We start from the raw sequence: 21,567 nt of genomic DNA, 5'->3' as shown, positions 1-21,567 counted from the left end.
TCGCTAGGTCTGGGACAGAGCCTTTATCCATTAGCTCAGTGAAAAAAGGGAAGGCCCCAGCCACTGCCATAAACATTTAGATGTGTATTGTGGCCGTCTGTGCAAATTCCTGTCTCAGCTTCAAAGGGGAATACTATGAGAACTTAGAGTCAGGTGACCAGATGAGGTCATTCTGCCAGACCTCTTGGAAGTTATATTTTAGATATTATGAAGCGAAATCTCAGAGTATTGAATATTCTGTTTGGAAGCCTGACTAGAAAGACCATCACCCATAGCATCTTGCCTTGCGGTAGTAAGTCGCTTAACTAGAGAACAGTGGAATTCTCTTAGATTCAGTCAGGAATATGATGAAGCTTAGTTCAGAGAGTGTTTTTCTTTATTTGTATGAGTCTGTCCATTAATGTTCTTTTCAATATTTTCTGTGATTTGAACTCTGTGGTTTATTGTAAATATATATTCAGTATTTTCATGCTCTTTTACTATTTATTATTAAAGATATTTAAAACTTTTATTGTGGCTAATCCTTGTAGAAAATACTTAACCTTTAAGAGTGCTTATATTTATTTAGTGATACTGTGTGGGACACTCCAGAAGGCCTAGCCATCTTTGGTGAACTACTACCATTTGTATTAGTATTAATATTATGCAGTATAACTGGATACCCTTTTAAGAGCCTTATAGTAACTGACTGGTGGCAGTGCTACCATATACTCTGGGCAAAGTTGGTAGAGCGGGTAATCTGTGCCAGCCTTTCTCAGATGTGTGTGTAAAAATTAAATCTTAGAGAGAGTGTGTGTGTTAGCTACTTGGGGCAGGGACATGAAGCACTGGGTTTACAGAGAGGGTGCTGGAGAACTTGGCTTGGACACTTTGCTGAGGATCTAACCTTATGGCTGTAGCAGTGGGGAGTCTTATTGGGGACCTGGAGGGACACCAATATAGAGACATCCAGATCCTAGGCTAAGTGTGTTCCCTGTGTACTCTTAAGGGAAATTGTACTTGATGCAGAGAGGTATGCATCTGAAAATACTGAGTGTATCCATTTGTATTCCAAGTGCATGTCCCTCTCCAGTGTCAGTGGTGAGGATTCAGGCTCCTTGATTACTGGCCTAGCATGGGGATGACACATATTGGTGGCCATCACATATTGGTAGCAGTGGTGAGCATCACAGTGTGTACTATTTATGCTAGCTTGGCATTCTGTCCTGCACTAAGTATCTGTCCCCTAGAATGACCATTTTGGTTAGTTCCCTACATCTGCAGAGTTGTATCAATGAAGGGCATTTGGTCCACAACTACCTTCACCATGTGTGTGCCCTCTAGGTCCCTATACACCACAACACTCTGCATATATTACACAATGTCCCTCTGTCCTTGCAGTGGTTGCAAGTATTCATGAAGGCCACCCAGCATACTACATCACTCAAGATCTGATTAGTGGCCATCTGTGCCTCATTCATTGACCTGCACATTTGCTGATTGATGCTGTAGATAGCATCCAGGTCAGAGAATGTTCTACAGTTGTGACAGTGATGGACACCACATGCCTCACCACTGTGCTGTGTGCATGCTCACTGGAGGTAGTACAACCATCTGATGCCATCTGGGATGGTGTTAAAAGTGTAGCATGAGTGAGACTGACATGGATGGAATGGCATTTACCAAACAGCAGTCACACAGGTGGCTTTTTCTGGATCTCAGAAGTCACGTTAGCTGTCAGTGGTGAGGATATGTCCTCCACTAACATTGTTGATATTGACACTGTATCATCAGACTGTGCCATTTTCATGGGGCTGTCACTGTCAGCCTCCAGCGACTCAGAGATGTCCTGCATGTGCCTATCTGTTGTGCTGCATCCTTCCCCAGTAGAACCTGTAAATACATACAGATAGCATATAACATACCTAAAGCAATGCTGATACATATTTGTGACACCTTCCACCATCTGACACATAGACTGCTGCAGCATGCCAATATTATACTTAGATAGATGCGCAGACATACCTTCTTTTATAGGTTGTTTAATTGCAGTCCTGATGTCCCTGGATGACACAAATGCATATGTGTTTGTCTGAATAAACCATACAGAGTTGTCCTACAGGAATGGCATGTGCCACCACTCTTCTAGGGTATTCTTTACAGACACTCAGACAGTCATCACCATCTCGGCTCCCACATCAAGGCTGCTATCAACGTATGGTTTCATAGGTTCATAGGTAGGTACTAGGCTATCTGCCCGAGGGCATTTATAAGCCTAGCCAGAGTGTGTCGGCTTTCACTGCCCCATTGATTAATTAACTGATCCTCTGTCAAGCAGAGCCAATGAAGTGATCCCAGGGGTGTATTTTCTGTTACCCATCCACTCGTCAAGGTTTCTCTTGAAGAGTGTTAGTGAGGGGCTCTGCCTGATGTAATTTGGAATTTTGTTCCAAAGCATGGGGAGTCTCTGTGACAGAAATCTATCCCTCCAGCATGTTCTATTTATTGTTGTGGTGAGGTTTAGCTCACTAGAGCGCATGGGTCATAGTGACTTGGATTTCTTTAGGTGGAGCATGTCCATCAATTCTGAGTTGGACATGGTTTTGTAAGTCAGGCAGAGATCACCTCTGAGTAAGCGATATGCCACTGAGTACAGCCGAAGTTTTTTCAGTCGGGCTGCATAGGACATATGTTTGAGGCCAGTAATCCTCTTGGTGAGGTACTTTTGTGGTCTTTCCAGCTGTTGGAAGTGTCTTGTGAGGTACACCCCAAATGGGGCATTGTACTCTATGATGGGTCTAATGAGTGACGAGTAGAGGGGCACTATAACCTCTTTATTTCTAGATGCGAACCCTTTAGTAATTAGATGGGCCACATAGAAGGATTTCCTAACTACTTTGGCAATATGATTGTCAAAGGAGAGATTACTATCTACCTGGGTCCCCAGATCTCTTATTACCTCTTCTGTATTAAGGGGGCTGCCACCTATGTGGTAATTCGTGGGTGTTTTGTTTTTCCCAAACGGGATGACTATGCATTTTTTGGCATTTAGCTTGAGGCCATGACTTTGACACCAGGTGTCCATCTCAGTAAGGCCCTTTTGGAGGATGTCCATGTCAGCTGGAGAATCAATTATGGCTCCCAGTTTGCAGTCATCGGCAAACTTCGTTAGCCATAGTCCTCCTGTGTTTGCCTGTACTTCTGAGAAGTATATGCCGAACAGTAGGGGTCCCAGGATTGAGCCTTGCAGGACACCACTTGTGACTGGTTTAGAGTTGGACCTGGAGCCCGCTGTTCTTACTGTGTGAGTTCTGTCTGTAAGCCAGTTGGCAACCCATCTCATGACGTAGGGATTTATGTTCAGGCTGGTGAGTTTTTCTGTAATATCTGAGTGGGGAATGATATTGAAAGCTTGGTGAGGTCAAGGTAGGCTGTGTGAACCACCTTTCCCCCATCTATGGCCTTGGTGACTGTCTTGAAGAAGTCAACCAGGTTTAGTAGGCATGATCTGCCATTAACAAAGCCAAACTGGGTCGAGTCAAGTGTTTGGAGGTTCCCAATGTCTTTGTTAATGAGTTCCATGATGATGCGCTCCATAGCCTTGCAGACCAGGCTAGTCAGGCTTATGGGGCGATAGTTACCAGGGTCAGTTGTAGCCCCTCCTTTGTGGAGAGGAATAACCATTGCTGTGCTTCATTCTATGGGCATGTAGCCTGTGGAGAGGCTGAGGTTGAACAGCGTGTTTAGGTGGGGGGTTAGTTCATTCTGTAGTTCGTGCAAGACGCAGTCTGGGACACCAACTGGTCCCATTGATGCTGTGTTTTTGGCTTTTGAAAGGGCTGCTTTCACCTGTGCGGCTGTGATTTTTGGAGCACTACACTTTTCCGGTATTGTTGTGGGCCCTTTTGGAGGTGAGAGGGGGGTGAATCTATCTGCCAGGATGTTGGCAATATCAGTAGGTTTAGTATATTTTGTACTATTTTGCACTAGTTCAGTGCATATCTGCGAGTTGCCACTTAGATTCTTAACATAGCTAAAGAAGGCTTTGTGGTTATCTTTTGAATCCTTAGCTATTTTTCTTTCAAAGTTAGCCTTGGATGATTTCATGAGGGACCTTAGTTTCTTACTGATACTGATCAGGGATGTCTTTCCTTCTTGGGATTTGCTTTTTTTCTGAACTAATCTCCTCCTTCTATTGTATAGCCTGTTTATTGCAGGGTCCACCAAACTGGTTTCCTTCTCTTAGAGGAGTGAGTCTTGGTTTTGCTAAGGATGGCATGATCCATTCATCCTTGTAGGTGCTCATAGAGTGCATTTGTAAAGGTTTCTGCATCTTGGACAGCATTATCCTTTAGCGCGGAGGCTGTGAAACTTACCACCTCTGTCTTAAGTAAGGTGAAGTTTGCTTTAGAAATGTTTTTTACTGTGGTTTCCTTAGTTGGGGGTGGTGGTGGGGTGTGGATTAGTTTATGGTCTGATCTAACCAGTGACGGGTTGACCTCCGGTGTGGAATACCTGTCGCCCATGTTGGTGATGACCAGGTCCAATATGTTTTCACCTCTGGTAGGGGAGTTTACCAGCTGATCCAGGGCATTTGAGTTGATGAATTCCAGGAAGCGCTGGGCCTAGGAATTTGTACTTGAGTAGTTTTCCCAGTGAATGGTAGGGTAATTGAAATCATCCAATATCAGGGTGTTCGGTAGGACCTTCATGTTTTCCAGCGTCTCCAGAAAGGTGGAGTGGTGGTCCTGGGTCAAGGAGGGTGATCTGTAGCAGGCCACAATTTGCATTGCAGATTTGCCCGATGGTAGTTGCACATGAATGATCTCAGAGGTATCATGCTGTGCCACTAACTTGGAGGTGTAGGTATCCTTGATGAATATGGATTCACCCCCTCCTTTTGTGTTTCGGTCCATGTTCTGTGGCCGAAATGTCTGGTATGAGTTGTAGCCCGGTAGTGCTGGGGTGCTCTCTGGAGCCATGAACCAGGTTTCAGTTACTGCACAGATGTCAACGTTCTCCATACTGAGGAGTGCTTTGAGCGTGTGCATTTTGATATTTAAACTCCTGGCGTTGAGTAGCATAACCCTCAGTTTTTTGTTAATTGTGCTGTTTACGGAGGTGGGTCCTTTCACTTCCCCACTGAGGATTACCAGGAATTCCTCCATCTCTGTGTTGGTGGTCCAGCCTTTGTTTTAATCTGTTTCTAGCAATTTCCTGTGCCTTAGTCTTGGCATGCATTGACATGTCATTGATCACTTGAAGCACTTATTGCATCTTCCTATTATAGTCAGCTATTGCATTGATTTTCTGCACCAGGCTAGATAATCTTGCCTGCTTTGCTATCCTCAAAGATATACCTATCACGTGTGCATAAGGCCTGTAGTAGCACCTCTTTCTCCTACTTGGTGGACTTCTTCAGCTGTTGCTGTTCCTTTAGTGTCATATTGGGATGGAATTATACAGCTGTGGGCTACAAATGTGGATGCATGACAGTTCATGCCAGCAAGCACTCCAACCTGTCCCCAGCACCCATGTGCTGGCCACAGCCTTAAGCACTGCTATAGGGTAACTATTCTAACAGAGTGTCATTATGTGGCAGCTCTGGGCATGTGAACTATGCTTTTTGTTCTGTGTACTTGTGACAGTAGCAGATTTGTGCCTGATGTACTGAAGGAACACCATCTGCATGTAATATTTCATTATTTGTCTGTTTGTGTTTGGCATGGTGTTTAGATATCTACAGGGCCGGACTGTGATGGAGACTGACTGTGTTCCCTTGTGGCCTATCAGGGTGACCCCCCCAAACAGGACTGGACCCTGTCTTCCAGTTTCCTGTGTCCTGTAAGGATGAACCTTCCTTTTCACCACAGGTCTGCAATCTGTTCTGCTAGTTCCCTGTGCCCTTTCTAGTTGTGATTCCCCCATCTTTTGGACTGCAACTTATCCTGTCTGTCATCTATACCCTGTCAGGACTATCAATCCCACACTCAGAACAGTAACCTGTCCACCAGTGCTATGTGTCTTGTAAGTTTGACCCCTCCCCAAGCCTGTCAGTCCCCTGTCATGGCCTGTGCAATGTTACCATACAGACTGCACTGCAGTATGGCAGTGTTTGTTGCTGTCATGCCAGCTTGACTGGTGACTGCAATCATGAGGTCCATTAGCAGTTATTTGTCTGCTGTCAGTTTCCGTGTGTGGCATTACACTCGAATACCCACTTTATTCTGAGTCTCTTGGTTGCTTGCTCTGCCATAATCTCCTGCAGAATGGTGACACTGTTTTTTGTTGTGTTAAAACAGGGCTTGTAACACAGCTATTATGCAAGTGAGGTTATTTAGTGCAATAATTTATGAAGTACATTAATAACACAATGCATTACCGCCTCTGTTCTATGGTGTGGGGCATGAGCTGGGTGGTCATATATGGTCCGTACAGCTGGGGAGCCTGTCTACACTAGTTACATTTTGCATCATGCTAATGACAGTGGCAATCTTGCTACCAAGCTGCCAAGCATGTACATGTGTGGGTTTTGAAGTCACTTAGGTGTGTACATCTCTGGAGCCTGGCCACTCTAATATGACTCTTGATGCTGCTAACCATGTGCACCACACTGCTATTGATGGGCATCACACTACTGTACTGCAAGTCGATGCTTATTATGTGGTTCCTGTAATGTTCAGCCATACTCCCCAGCTACTGTTTTAGCACCTGGACTTGAGTTGATGTGGGAACCTGGCCCTCAGCAGGATCAGACTGCGGTAAACATGGTGCAGCAGGAAAGGCAAGATCTTTTTACATAATAAGAGCACCTGATTGGGTGGGGGGGGTATGAGGGTCATCTTTATAAAGTGGATGTCTGTCATCAAGCTTGCCAGGAATGTGAACGTTGTGATTGCTATCACTTGTTATGGCAAGTGATGCTGACAACAGTGACCTGAAGAGGCACCATCTAGACCTTCTCCAAAAGTAGGTAGAAGAGATGTGGACATAGTCAGAGAGAGAGAGAGAGAGAGAGAGAGAGAGAGAGAGAGACCAATTTATTGTAAGCAGTCTGGTTTTGCAATATCACTGTACAGTTGGCCTAGTGCTTGTAGCTGCAACTGTCTTTGGCTGTAAGGGATGTGCTGTGACGATTATTGTTTTTTATTTTTAATGTATTTTTTTCCAGTGGCTCAAAGGATTGAGAACAATCAGATTACTTGCCTGAGGAGGCAGGTCAGTATCTCCAGGTGGCAGGGTAAGTGCAATTTATGACTGGCATTAATTTAATACTGTAATACAACAGTGTATCACATCACTGAGCAGCTGTATTTTTGTTAAATATATATATATATATATATATATATTTATTTCTTTATTCATGTCATAGTTTCCTCCGGTTACTGTGTAGCTGATTTAATGTACCATGTTTATCTAAGTGTTGTACTTGTGCTATTAATTTGTTTAATGTTAAGTATTTCATTGCCTTTGTAGTATGTTTCTTGATGCTTTTTTTACCATTTTATGTCCTGTTTAATAGACTGTACCACATAACACTGTCCATTTGTATTTATGTTCTGTTTTTGTCTCATTCCTACTTTTTATAATATTAATTTGTTCTGTTTTCGTTTTATCTGCCTTTATTTTCTTTCCTGCAGGAGTAGCCATGCTACAAGATATGTTCCCCATAGTACAAGCTGTACTGCAGGCACAGCACCAGCTGCTAGGATTCCAGCGCTCCCCAGCATCTGCCTCTCTGCAGGTTTGATGAAAGTCACCAGGGGAGCTCACTGATTGCCCCCACTGTTGCTTTTTCATGGGTGGATTAGGTTCCTCATTAAAGAGTGGCATGGAGTGTCTTCTGGGTCACCTGGCTCACTGATTGCCCCCATTGTTGCTTTTTCATGGGTGGATTAGGTTCCTCATTAAAGAGTGGCATGGAGTGTCTTCTGGGTCACCTGGCATGAAATCTTGGTGCTGGTAAGGATCAAGGTGAATAAAAGCTTGCATTGTCACTTAGATTTATCTCTTCATGTGGCTGGTGGAGTTAAATATATGTCTGGTCCTGACCATTGTGCCAGCAGAGGAGGATCCTGCAGGATATCAGCCATGAAGAAGACTGACTTCTGGGCAGATTCCTTTTAGGCTGACTTGGTGGGCCTTCTTCCACCCTACTTACCCCCATCATATACCCCTTCTTTATAGGTTACTCCCCCATCCCCTGTTTGTAATCCAGTCTTTCCTGTCATCAGTTGTCCATCTTCTCTCCATTCTTGCCACCCTTTTGTGCCACTACTGCCCTTGTCAGTCTTTGCCTTCTAGATTTGTTTTTCTATCTCTACTTCCTTCATTGTATCTCCTTTCTACCCATGCCTTCCCCCAGGATGCCTTTACTCTTCCAACCTTCTTCAGGAAAAGAGGTAATTTGTTCCGGAAAATAAAACATACCCTTCTTCCTCACATCACTCTTCCTGTAACATTGTGATTCTGTGTATTGCTCTGCTTACTGTTTCCCCTTTCTGACTATCCTCTCATCCCATTTGTTTCCATGTATATAATAGCAGTGTTGATGGAGCAACAGATAGCACACTTGCCTTTGGTACAAAAGGCAAGATTGATTACTGACACTGTTGTACAGCATAAGGAGGTACTATGCTCCTGAGTGTGTCATCCTTTCGATGAGACATTAACCCGAGATCCCATCTATCTGAGTTTGTGGGAGCTCAGGTGGATGTAAAATATCCCCAGTGCACCTGTTGAAAAGAGTAGGGAAAATTCTCGGATGCCCTGGCCAAATTTCCCCTAGTAGTACAAATGCTACCTCAGGTCTCCCCTGAAAAGAGGCTACTGAGACTAGCCTGGTCAGCTAAGAAAAAATAAGGAAAACAGGCTGATTTGGCACTTTACTGTACAGACTTTGTATGGACAGCTATGGGGCACTTTAATGGACATATAAATGCGTATAATATCAGGCATGCCATCTGATTGTCAATGTCCCCTGTACATGTGATTATAGCACATTCAGCACATTTGCATGGTAACTGCTGTTTTATGCTTCTTTTTGAATATCCATCATAGTCCAGCCACTCTTATTGCTGTTTTGATATGTGGTACATACCTCTTCTAGGAATGCTTTTATTTTCTTTCATGGGTGCCTGTGGCAAACCTAACTATGATAACTAATCTTTGGTCTGTGTTGTAATATCATTTCTTTTTGTAAGTGAAGCTTTATTGGCACTTTCAGTGCATCAGGCCTTTTCTTACTTTAATTATTATTACAATCATACGTAAAAGGTCTATGTGAAAATGCACAAATGCCATGAAATCTTACCTTTTCTTTTTAATTTGCAACAAAAAAGCTGGTGCTTTATATGCAGTAGACGGTATTGTTCTTTTCATACCCTGGAAGATAGCAAGCTATTTTACTGCCACCCATCTGAGTTGCAAACAAAGTGACCTCATGCTTAAACTCTAGTTATTGGCACGCCTGTGTGACATTTCTTCTTTCACTGGTATATTGCATAAGTGACCTAAATACCAAACGAGAAACATCAGAAATAATTGTGATGAACTGTGGGTGATGTTTTTAGTTGAAACATTGTTCCTTATTATCAAATAACACCAGCCACACACTATAAATAAATACATTACAGAGTCTAATTGTTTGAATAAAACTAGGAACTGGCTTGCTGTAGTGATTGTCATTCAATGACAAAAGAAGAAGTGTTTTTTTTTTTATTATTAGAATGCTGTGCTAAGTTCATTCCAGCTTTCCAAGCTCACGCTACAAACATTATTATGGAGACATGCAAAGGACCAGTCAACAGCAGGGACATGAGGCAGTGGTCCAGAGATGTTCAAGGGTGCAAATATGAATCCATGTATTGATTCTTAATGAGGCTTATGCTGGCAGCAAGCTGTTGACTCCTCTCAGCCTTCACAAAACAGAGATTGCTAAAAACATTACAGCCAGGTGATAGTTGCATAAAATCTACACTGTTCATAGCACTTGTCAGGCCATACTGTTTTCTAATGGAAATGTCTGTCTGCTATTACTAAAATCAGTAATGGCACACTTATTACAAAGCATAACCATGTCGATAGGAAGCTTCTGTACCTAATATGCTGTGTTAGTGACAAGCTAAATAACAAGGAAACATGAGCAAAGTGCCAACACTTACCTTTTACTGTCATGTTAGCAGTTTTGTTTGACTGTCTAATAAATGACATGAAAGAAAACATTCCATAAGCACTTCATCTTTGGGCAGATAAGTACACACAAGAACAGTATATTAAAAAAAATCATTGATTAGTGTCCTCTAGGAACAAGGGAGAATGTCCTGCTATCCAAAATGTATTACCTTCATGGCTAATGTACAATCATGTGGTATTATATATGTGTGTAAAAAAACAAGACTGCAAAACTGATTTGTACATTATTTTAGCAGGTACATCAGTCAAGACAAAGTGGAAAAGAAAGGCACCACCAATACAAGCAATGTCAAGCAAATTATAACTGATATAAAAGAAATGGAACTTCACTGAATGTTATGATAGGAGAAAAAACATGTTGACATAGATCTCATGCATGCCTTGAACACTACCGGTGGAAAGGACATCTGAATCATAGATAATAATTTTAAGGTTGGGACACGCACTCAGGTCTCTCAACAACAAGTACCATTATGACTCTGTCATAGTCCATGTTAGAGTGAATGACTTGAGATATACCTCACTGGACTATATGAAGAGAGACATGACTGAGCTCTCAGATTATCTGTCCCAGGCAGGTATGTCCCTAGCCCTAAGCAGCATTCTACCTTCACCCAGGATATTGCCTCAATATAAACAAAAAATGATTGACTTCAACAATTGGCTTAGCTTCTGGTGTCAAGCCAGGGGGATCCAGTATCTGTCAGTCTGGGAGTATATGATCGACAGACCATGCTGCTTTACCAGAGATGGTCTTCATCTGTTGCCTCTTGGCTTTTGATTACTAGCAAAGGTATTTGCCTTCCCCACAGTGCCTTTTTTAGGCAATGTCATAACAACAAAATTCCTGACATAAAAAATCCACTAGAGACAAACCCAAGGCTATGCTGCTTAATGCTAGGAGTCTAAATCAGAAACTGCACTCACTTGAAGCGTTCCTTACCTTGGAAGATGCCGATGTCTGTTCAGTCACAGAGACATGGTTCAAGGCCGCAGAGACCACCATGGCCATGCAAGGCTACAATAGATTCCACATGTTCAGACCTCAAAATAAGCATGAAAGAACCAAAGGCGGAGGTGTATCCATCTTCATTAAAGACAAATACACCTCAAGACTGGTCAGATAATATGACTCCCTAGTGCTACTCCAAGTCAAACTTACTGTAGGGAAACCCCCCTTCCATATCATTGTTAGCAATAGGTCCTCCACCATGAACCACGAGAGCCACTCTGCCTACCTGGACCTACTTGAGTCACTCACTATTCAGCCAAACACCTTGGTCATGGATGATTTCAACTATCCTTCCATTGGTTGGGAGTCATATATGAGTACAAACATACTTACCCTAAAGTTCTCAGACTTTGTTAATACAAATGGTCTGGAACAGATAGTCTACATCCCCACAAGGGGCTCAAATGTCCTAGATTTGGTACTCACCAACACAGGGAGTCTGTGCTACTTCCTGTGTGTTGCTCTCCCTGGTAAGGTCTGAACATAAATCAGTCTCGTTCAAAGTAACAATCTTACTTGATCCCCCAAGACCAAAAAGGATAAAAAATTTCTCCAAAACAAACTATAGCCTCCAAAGCAGTGGCATAGTTTCAACTCCCCCTGCTACCACTGGCAACAATGACACCTATACAGAGTTCTACACAAATGCCCTGTATAAACAACTCTACAAATGTATAGAGTCGGCCGTACCTGAATGGATCAAAACAAGATCCTCACAAAAAAAAAAAACAAGCCACCCTGGTGGACATCAAGCATAAATAGGTTATACAAGAAGAGGAAGAAATGAATGTCTAAGAACAAGAGGGAACTGACTCAGCAGAGTAAGGACACCCTCCACAGCTTGAACAAGCAAATTAGATATCTTGTAAAGTCCTCTAAAGCCAATTATGAAGCTAAACTAGCATCCCTGGCTAAGGATAATCACAAGGCATTCTTTAGCTACATCAGAAATCTAAAAGGGAAGGCCCAGCCTTGTGCAGAATTAGTAGTGGTTGGTACCACTCATACTGACCCTGAGGACATCGCCAACCTGCTAGCTGACAGATTTCGCACAAACTTCACCCCCTTGTCTCCATCAGACATACCCCAAAGCATACCTGTCACCAGTCCTCTACCTAGTATCTCTAAACAGCAGGTCATAACAGCACTCTCCATGGCCAAAAACGCAGCCTCTATGGGATGGGATAATATCCCAGGCTGCCTAATTAATGGTCTAAAACAGGACCTAGTGGAGCCACTCGGTACTATTTTCAACCAGAGTCTAGGTATTGGCTTTGTACCAGCAGAGTGGAAAACAGCAACAGCAATTCCCTTGCACAAAGGCGGTCCATCAACCAACCCTGGTAACCATAGACCCATAAGCCTAACTAGCCTTATCTGCAATGCCATGGAGAGAATCACCATGGACCTTATCAACAAAGACATAGGTGACCTTCAAACTATTGACCCAACCCAATTTGTCTTTGTTAAGGGTAGCTCATGCTTATTAAACTTGGTGGACTTCTTCGAGAATGTCACCAAAGCCCTGGATGAAGGCCAAACAGTACATACAGCCTATCTTGACTTAGCCAAGGCTTTTAACATAATCCCCCACTCAGTCATCATTGAGAAACTCACCCAGCTGAAGATTTAACCATGAGTAAGAACTATTTATATGTGCACCCCGAACAGACACCAGTCTGGTTAACAACAGGATAAACAATGCTCCTGTTTAAGAGTGAACCTGCAAATTATCCTAAAAATTATAGACCAATAACTTGCCTTCTGACGAAGTATAAAATATACACTGGAATTGATGTCGACAGAGTTTATAGTTATTTAGAAGAAAATTCAATCATGGCAATAGAACAAATGGGTAATAAAAGAAAGCCATATGGAACAAAGGATCATCTGTTGCTAAATAAAGTCATAATGAAGAACTGTAAAAAGGGGAAGACTCTAACTATGGCATGTATTGACTACAAAAAAACATTTGATAGTATCCCACATTCATGGATAAAAGAGTGCTTAAAATGTATAAGATAAACCCTACACTGATCAATTATATTACAGTGCCCATGAAACAGTGGCAGACTACTTTGCAATTAAGCCACGATAAAGGACATATTATTATTCTAGGGATAAAAATTCAAAGGTAGATATTCCAGGGTGACTCCCTATCATGGCTGCTATTCTGTCTTGCCATTAACCCTTTAAGTTGTCTACTTAACAGAGTCATGGCTGTAATTTGTCTCCTAGAAAACAACAGAGTGTAAAGACGTCTCATCTTCTCTTTGTTGATGATTTAAAACTGTATAGCTCATCAGATGAGGAACTGAAAGCACAAATGCAAGTAGTCAAAACTTTTTCAGATGATACGAGAATGTCATTTGGTCTTGATAAATGTGCAAAACAACCTTTAAACAGGAAAACTGCAGCACCAAGAAAACATAGGTTTGGGGCAAGAATGCAATATAAAAGAACTTGAACAAGAGGGAGAGTATAAATATTTGGGAATTGATGAAGGATCAACAATAAAACATAAACAAATGTGAATAAAACTTAGTAAGGAATATTTTAGAAGACTTAAATTAATCTTGAAAACAGTGTTGACATCTAGGAATAAAATTCAAGCTATAAACCAATTTGCTCTTCCTGTCCTAACTTACAGTTTTGGAGTGAATGATTGGCCCCAAAATGTGTTGGATAGATTAGACAAGAAAATAAGAAGGATGCTTCACGCTCACCAAATGATTTATAAAAATCAATGCATACAAAGATTATATATTCCCCATTCCAAAGGAGGTATTGGCCTCCTTGAAACTGATTACATGTATAGATCTGCAATCATGGGACTGCATACATATCTGCTGACCTCACAAAACCCAAATGTAGTGAAAGTTTTGACACACGAGGAGAATAAATCTAAGATGACTTCCCTGCTTAGTTTAGCAGAAAAATATCGGCATCAAGCAGGAATGGAAATCAAACCTGAAGTCGATAAAAATCAGGCAGCAACTAAATGTGCCAAAAACAAAAGAAAGAATATAAGGTGAACGATCAGATAAGAAGGCAAGAAATGTGGAAAATGCATAAATATAGTTGCAAGTATAGAAAACGTCTGGAATAACCTCATGTTGATCAGGATCAAACACAGGAATGGTTAAGGTCAGCTGAATTCAAACCAAAGAATGAAAGGTTAATATTGGCAGCCCAAGATAGTGGACTATGTACACTCTGGTTTACAAAGTCCATTGAACATGTGGGAGAAACAAACAAATGTAGGTTTTGTAAAACGGAATTGGAAACAGTCCCACACCTTATTGCTGGTTGTGACATACAAATGGCAGAAGGATTGTATACTGAAAGACACAATAATGTGGCAAGACCGATGCACCGGGGATTGTGCAAACATTATAGTACTGAAGTGGCTGAAAAACACTGAAAACATGAACCACAAAGAATCATAGGAAATGATGAAGCCTACATCACATGGGATCACCCTCTACCAACAGTTCAAAATATAGATGCGAGAAAACCCCTAGTGGTCCATGAAAAGAAGACAAAAGTAGCATTGATTATTGAAATCACTACACCCAATGAATTGCATACAGAGAGGCACAGAGTCATAAAATATCAAGATTTGCTGGCAGAAATGAGAGCAATGTGTAAGAAAGATACCAGGACAGTACCAATAGTAGTAGGAGTAATAGGTTTTATAAAAAAGAATCTACAATTATATTTGGATATGTTACCAGTACATGTAACTCCACACGAATTGCAGAAGGAGTCATTACTGGGCACATTGTGGGTGCTGCGAAGAGCACTTTTAGCTGACATCAAAGATTGAAACAATATTAAATTCATGAACTTTAAACCTGCTTTGACTTAGGAATGGGGCCCATTGCAGTCATGGTATTAGCAACCCAAAAGATTTGGCGAAATTAAAAACTGTGATAAGAAAGAAATTATGTATTGTTACTATTATGCTAGAAGCCTAGAATTTCTAGACAAAAGATATATGAAAAGTTTGAGACAAATTAGAAGAAAGAAAAATACTTCCATAAGAAAAATTGTCAGAATCTCCACATAAAAATGTGTGTTTCATTAATACAACAGATCCATGAAAACACTATATAGACCAAGAGACCTTGTGCTGTTTGGAAAAAGAAGTGACTGAGGAAGTGTGAAAATTTAAAGAACAAAATTTAGAGATGTTTGAAGGATATAAAAAGAAATATGGACATGGTAAAGAAATAGAGATCTGATAAGGTGCAATATTTATGCAAAGGAGAAAGCCAAATTAATAAACACAAAAAAGGCAGGCCCAAAGATATTTGAAGAGAAATATAGGCAAAGGCATCCAGATATGGAACATTTCACCATAAAAAAGTAAGATCACAAAGAGGGAATGTAGAACAGAAGAATAGTCAAGTAGAAGTTAAAAAATAGAAGCTGAAGTTATGGAATATTTGAAAAGTGAAGGATTCATTGTAGAAAGTGTAACACAGGTCATATCACAGCTTGATGGAACAACTTGTCTCCAAAGCAAGGAGAAACAAAAGGAGCCAGAGACATCTGAAGAAGAAATATGGACATGGGAAAGAAAAAGAGATTTAATATGGTGCAATATTTATGCAAAGGAGAAAGCAAAACTAATCAATATAAAAAGAGCAGCACCAAAGATATGAAGAGAAATACATGCAAAGACATCCAGATATGGAAATTTCACAATACAAAAAATAAGAAAATAAAGAGGAAAAGTAGAAAAGAGGATTAGTAATGGAGAGGTTAAAGAAACAGAAACTGAGGTTATGGATTACCTGCAAAGTGAAGGATTTAATATAGGAAATTTAACTCAAATAACAACACAACAGGATAGAGCAATTGACACCCAGATTAAGGAGAAACCAGTGGAGCAGGAAGCATCTAATCAGTTGACATATGAATACATTTAAATTATTTAATTTACTTTAATATTTATTTTACGTATAATGTTTTGATTTCTTTTTCTTATTATTTGTCTGCTATATTGATTTGTTATATGAAAACTAATTACTGTCCTTGATTGGTTCAGCTTTTGAGAAGGTAATCATGGAGAACTTTTGATTGGTTCATTATTTGAGTTTTCCATAGGTCAATGAACAATTTTCATAACACATGATTAGCTAATTTTTTAGGGGTATATCTGATTCATTCATTCTTTTCATTGGACAAGAGGTCTGACTTTAGTATTAAATGCTGTTGGCAATGTTCTTATGATCTAGTATTTTTTTCACTGGTCGATCTTTGTATTCTAGGATTAATTAATCAGTGTTTTTTATGGAATTTGGTTGGTTTATTTTTTGGGTGTGTGTGACTGAATTATTGTTTTTACTGGATGAAAAACTTTGTACTTGTATTCAATGGTTCTGGGAAGTCTTTTTGATGAAAGCGTTTAAGCGTTTATATTAACTGTTCTGTTAACTGTTTCACATGAATTAAACATCCTATGAGTTCAGTCTACTGGTTGTTGTAGTCATTATTAACAGACAGATGACTGGTGCCAAAGCCACTGACTTAAAGTAAATGCAAAAACATGTGTTATCATTCCCTTTGGCAAAGGGGAAGTCTCTGCAAATTACAATATTAACAGTACCCCCTTAGCTCAAACCTTACGGTAAGAGATTTCGGAACACCAGTTGATAGCAACCTTAACTTCGATCACCATGTGTCCACAGTGGTAAGGAAAGCCTTCTGTGTTGCACATCTCATAAGTAAGGGCATCACATCCAGAGCTAAGGATGTTATAACTCCCCTGTACTAATCCCTCATCACATCACTAATAGAGTACAACACTATCTTCTGTATGTACTTCACCAGACACCTGCAGCAGCTGGAAGACCTCAGAGGTTTAGGGTCTTCAACACATGACCTACATGGACAGACTGAATGCCCTGTACTGAGAGGTGACTTGTGCCTCCCCTATAGAGCAGTCTCTAACCCTGCCCTAATGGAAATGCTGCACATCTGCAAGTCAAATGGGACAAGATTCATTCACTCTAGGGATCTTAACCTAGCCTGTGATATTAACAGGACATGCTGGAGAGACAGCTATGTCTTCCAGAGATTGCCATGTCTCTGGAACAAACTCCCAATTCACTTAAAACAAAGCTCCTCAATGACCCTATTTAACAGTAACTTTGACAACTGGAAGGGAAACCTTAAATTTACTCCTGGGGTGTCACCTATGTCCCTCTTGGATAAGGGCAGTCGGTACTGATTACAGACTCGTGCTGCAAATATAGACCATACAACTTGGTCAATAAGAGAACATGTGTATAACATGGCTAGACTTATAAAAGGCCCTAGGGCTAATAGCCTAGTAACCTCCTATGAACCTATGACATCTGAGTCAAAAATAATAATTTAAAATTTACTATGTATGGCATTGTGAATGTTTTCTTTTGTATTTAGTTATTTTGAAAGTTTTCATACAGTGTAAAATTCAATTGGTGTTAGCTATTGGAAAGTGTGGTGTGTTCCAAATGAGTGTGTTACTTCTTGATATATTTTTTTGATATGATAAAATACTATAATGTTCAATAATATTGCTTGTAAATCAATTGCATCAATACAACTGTCAATAAATAAATGAGGGAAAAAAATTACTGACTGACTTCTATTGACCCTAAGAAGATGTTCAACAGGGTCCTACATGATAGGCCTGAATTTTTTGTGTCTTTTAAAATTCCAGGGACCATAATTGAAATCCTTGCAATAGTAGAAATACAAGTGTGAATGTGCATAAATATGCCGTAAGTCCCAGGTTGGAGCACCTTTGAGATACAGGAATACACTGAGCTACATTTAGGGTTATGAGAGTGCAGCCCGCCCTGAAAAAAAATGCTTGAAAACTATAACAAGGAGCTTTGATTTTTTTTTTTTAATTTTAGTTTATTTTACACATCTTTGGGACCCATAGTTTTGGGTCTCATACCACTTTTGATAGGGAGCCCTAAAATGTTTATACATCATCCTAATTCATAAAAATAAGTTATTAGGAGCCCAGGTAAATCTTTTCTGTATGGGAATATGTTTTTCTGGTCCTCAGTTCAGTGTGGTGATGTAGAATTCAAGGGAAAACAGACAAAAGTAATATTTGCCCTTTGCCACTTGAAGGTTAATAACAGAACAATAGGGATAAGGAATATGAGAAATCCTGGTGCAACTAGATTTGTGCTGTTTGTATATCCTCCACAGTACTACTACTACTTCCTGGAACAGTCAGGGGTAACTATGGCAGTGCTATAACTGTGAAGCAGTGCTTTACAATTCTAGCAAAATCCAATAAATAGGCAAATGTTTTACATTCTGAACCGCGAGGTTACTTATTACAGATTGTTTTCAGTTTACTTGTGAAAGTATGAGGAATGGTATTTTTATGTGTTATTAATGTCAATAGTTAAAATACTTTTCAAATATTAGTAAGTTGCAAGAGCTAACTTCTAATCTAGGCCTTTACCAAGACAATACCTCATGATCTCTGATTCATGTCCTTAGGCCTCCTCATGTTAGTTCTCCTTGGGATTCTTGTGGAATTGTCCATAATCTTTCAACTGAGACAGAAGCATGGTGGTTTAAGGGTTACAATTTCTTTGTCACAGCTTCAGGTTCAAGGATTCATCCTGACTTCTGGGTCCTGTTTATATAAATATATATATATATATATATATATATATATATATATATATATATATGTGAGGGTTTTGTCCAGATATTCTTCTTTGCTACTTTTCAAAAGCATAATTGTTGAACTAGCTACTCTAAAGGTCATACTGCAGTATTTCCCTTGTAAATGTCCATATTTTACTTATCTTGTTAACAAATATAGAGAGTTATATTCGGGTCTCTGATCATAGTCAGCTTGCTATAAGGTTTAGATATTTTAGCTAAGCTCGAAAGTTGAATATTGACATCACTGTTGACAATACAACTGGGTTATAAATGGAAAGAGCAGATCATAATTCTTTGCAGTGCACATAGCTTTACCTGCTGTCATACGCTGCAATTATTAGAAAAGAAAGTGATGGAATGCTAAGCGTTTTACAGCTTTGAAAGTTGTAACCCATTTACCCTTGAAGATTACACAGTGGCCATCACAGAACAACAGGAAGAACAAACAGCTTTAAAAGCTGTCAAACACCTCATTCAACTTTCCCAAAGACAGAAAGCTGATAGAAGTGAGTAACCCTTTTTAAAGCTGCCTGCACTGCCTGCTGCTCTTCTGTGATGGCCACTCATCACTGTTAACTAGGATGAGACTTTTTTTAAAAAATAGATATGTTGTATCTGTGTTAAAAGTAAAATACAGCAAAAAAACACTTCCTCTGCACTCAATGAGCAGTTTTATGGTGATAAAATAAAAAGTAACACCTCTGGCAGAAAAGGAGGCTTCTGGTGAGTCCCAGATTCAGTCTACAATAGACAATTAATTATTCAGGGGGTTATGTGTTTTTTTTAAATCCTCCACTTTAATAGGATCCTAGCTAAAATGCTTTACTACCCTCAGCCAGTCAACCTCTTCATTCTATAGGTGGGAGAGTCAGGCATCCTCAGGCTAGGCAAAAGCCTTGCAGCCCACTTGTTCCTATCTGGGAAATGCAATTGGCCTATCTATTTAGCCCAGAGTTGGATGGTAGAGAGTGGTCCAGCTTGCAGATCCTTTGGGGCAGCCTAGCCATCCCTCCTCATAGGCTGTTCACAGATTAGCTATAACTGCCCTATCATGGAGAGAAGGCATTTGTTCTCACGCATATGCCTCCTCTTTCCCTGTTTCAACATATTGATCCCTGCCTGACCCAGCTTGAGGCAGATTAACCAATACAAGTAGGTGATACACAGACTCACCAATAGGTATTACCAATGCTTTAGGCCTAACAGCCTCTCTCCTTCCAGGCTGACTGAGCTGGTGTTGGGTGCCCAAACTTATTCTCCCCACATCACATCCCTCAGACATCTGTGCTGCTAATTGAACATGGTTACCTAGGCAATCCATAGGCAAAGCTTCATCCCTCTGTGGCATGTCGTTGGGCTAGTCGTGAGACTGTCTTTTAGGCTTTGGTTTTCAAATGATCTCAGGGTTATAAATGTTTTACCTGTCAAAATAAGTTTATGCTTCAGAAAACTGGTACTAATAAGATGTATCTATGAATTATTATAACCCAAGAACAGTTTATGCTCTATATTATCTTGTAATGAAAATAAAAGTTAGCTAGGTAATGTAGCAGTCATTTTACACTTCTCATTTTTTATACATATTTATGGAATCAATTAACATCAATTAATTAGCCAGTTATTATAAAGTTACAACTCACTTATTGTGTACAATGGTTCACTATTTACTACAAAATGCATACAGTAAATTACAAAAAAAGGCAGTATGTAGTCTATGAAAATGTTTGGAATTTTTCAGAACTGCAAATATATCCTTTGTATCAATGCACCACTCTGCAATAATTGGTGCTTCTAATGTTAAAAACTTTACTTTGCAACATGATTAACAAGAGTCTTCATATATGTACCTCTCTTACTGCCTAACTGCATTAATGTCATTCAGTGTGATTGAATATTTGAACATACAACTTCCCCTTTATTTTGGTTTTCAGTTTACTACTTTTGTTTCTTATATGCAGTGTATAACATCTGCTACACCTTTACGGAAGCGAGTCAAGTGATTTCTAGCTGAAGATCATCATGTCATTTGTTAACACATTTCATGTTTAACATTCTCCTAATATGCAGTACCCACAAGAAAATGCAACTTTCTTCTCTACATTTTATTTTTCAGTTAATGTGCTACTTGTGAGCATATCTCCAAAACTACTGTCTCATGTATTCTGTACTTGAATTCAAAAAACTTAAAAAAAATGAATCTTATTATAAATGGGTTCATTTTAATAATGCATGTCACTTTTTCTGTGAAGTCTGAAAATGCAGTGACAAAATAATATGCCTCCTTTTTATCTTTTTCATTTTCATTTTTTATGCTCATCACACCTTCAAGTTGTCATCTTTGTTTTCCTTTTTGTAAAACATTCATTAGTAAAGGTGTTGCACACTTTCTTTCCAGTAGCCCTTTTGCAATTTCCTTGTTAATCTTTAGAATCTATTTAAAATATTCTTGCTGGTTTTCTCAGAACCCTCAGTCTTTTGACATCATTATGTCTTGCTGGTTTGCACTCTTAGTTAGGATGTGCTGTCAGTGCAAGGGGAAGGTGTGACCACTTGTCCTTTTTAAAACATATTCATTTTTGAATTTTCTTTTAATAATCTAACAGCTGTACAGTAAGCCACTTTACCTCTACGAGTAATATCTAAGCAGTTAAGTGTTAACATCATTCATTTGGTTAGTAAATTCCAAC

The sequence above is a fragment of the Protopterus annectens genome, chromosome 4.part0, assembly GCF_019279795.1.
Source record: "Protopterus annectens isolate FY-2018-M chromosome 4.part0, PAN1.0, whole genome shotgun sequence".
In the NCBI taxonomy this organism is placed as follows: Eukaryota; Metazoa; Chordata; order Ceratodontiformes; family Protopteridae; genus Protopterus; species Protopterus annectens.
The sequence above is the reverse complement of the archived record's forward strand: the minus strand, read 5'-3'. Positions refer to the sequence as shown.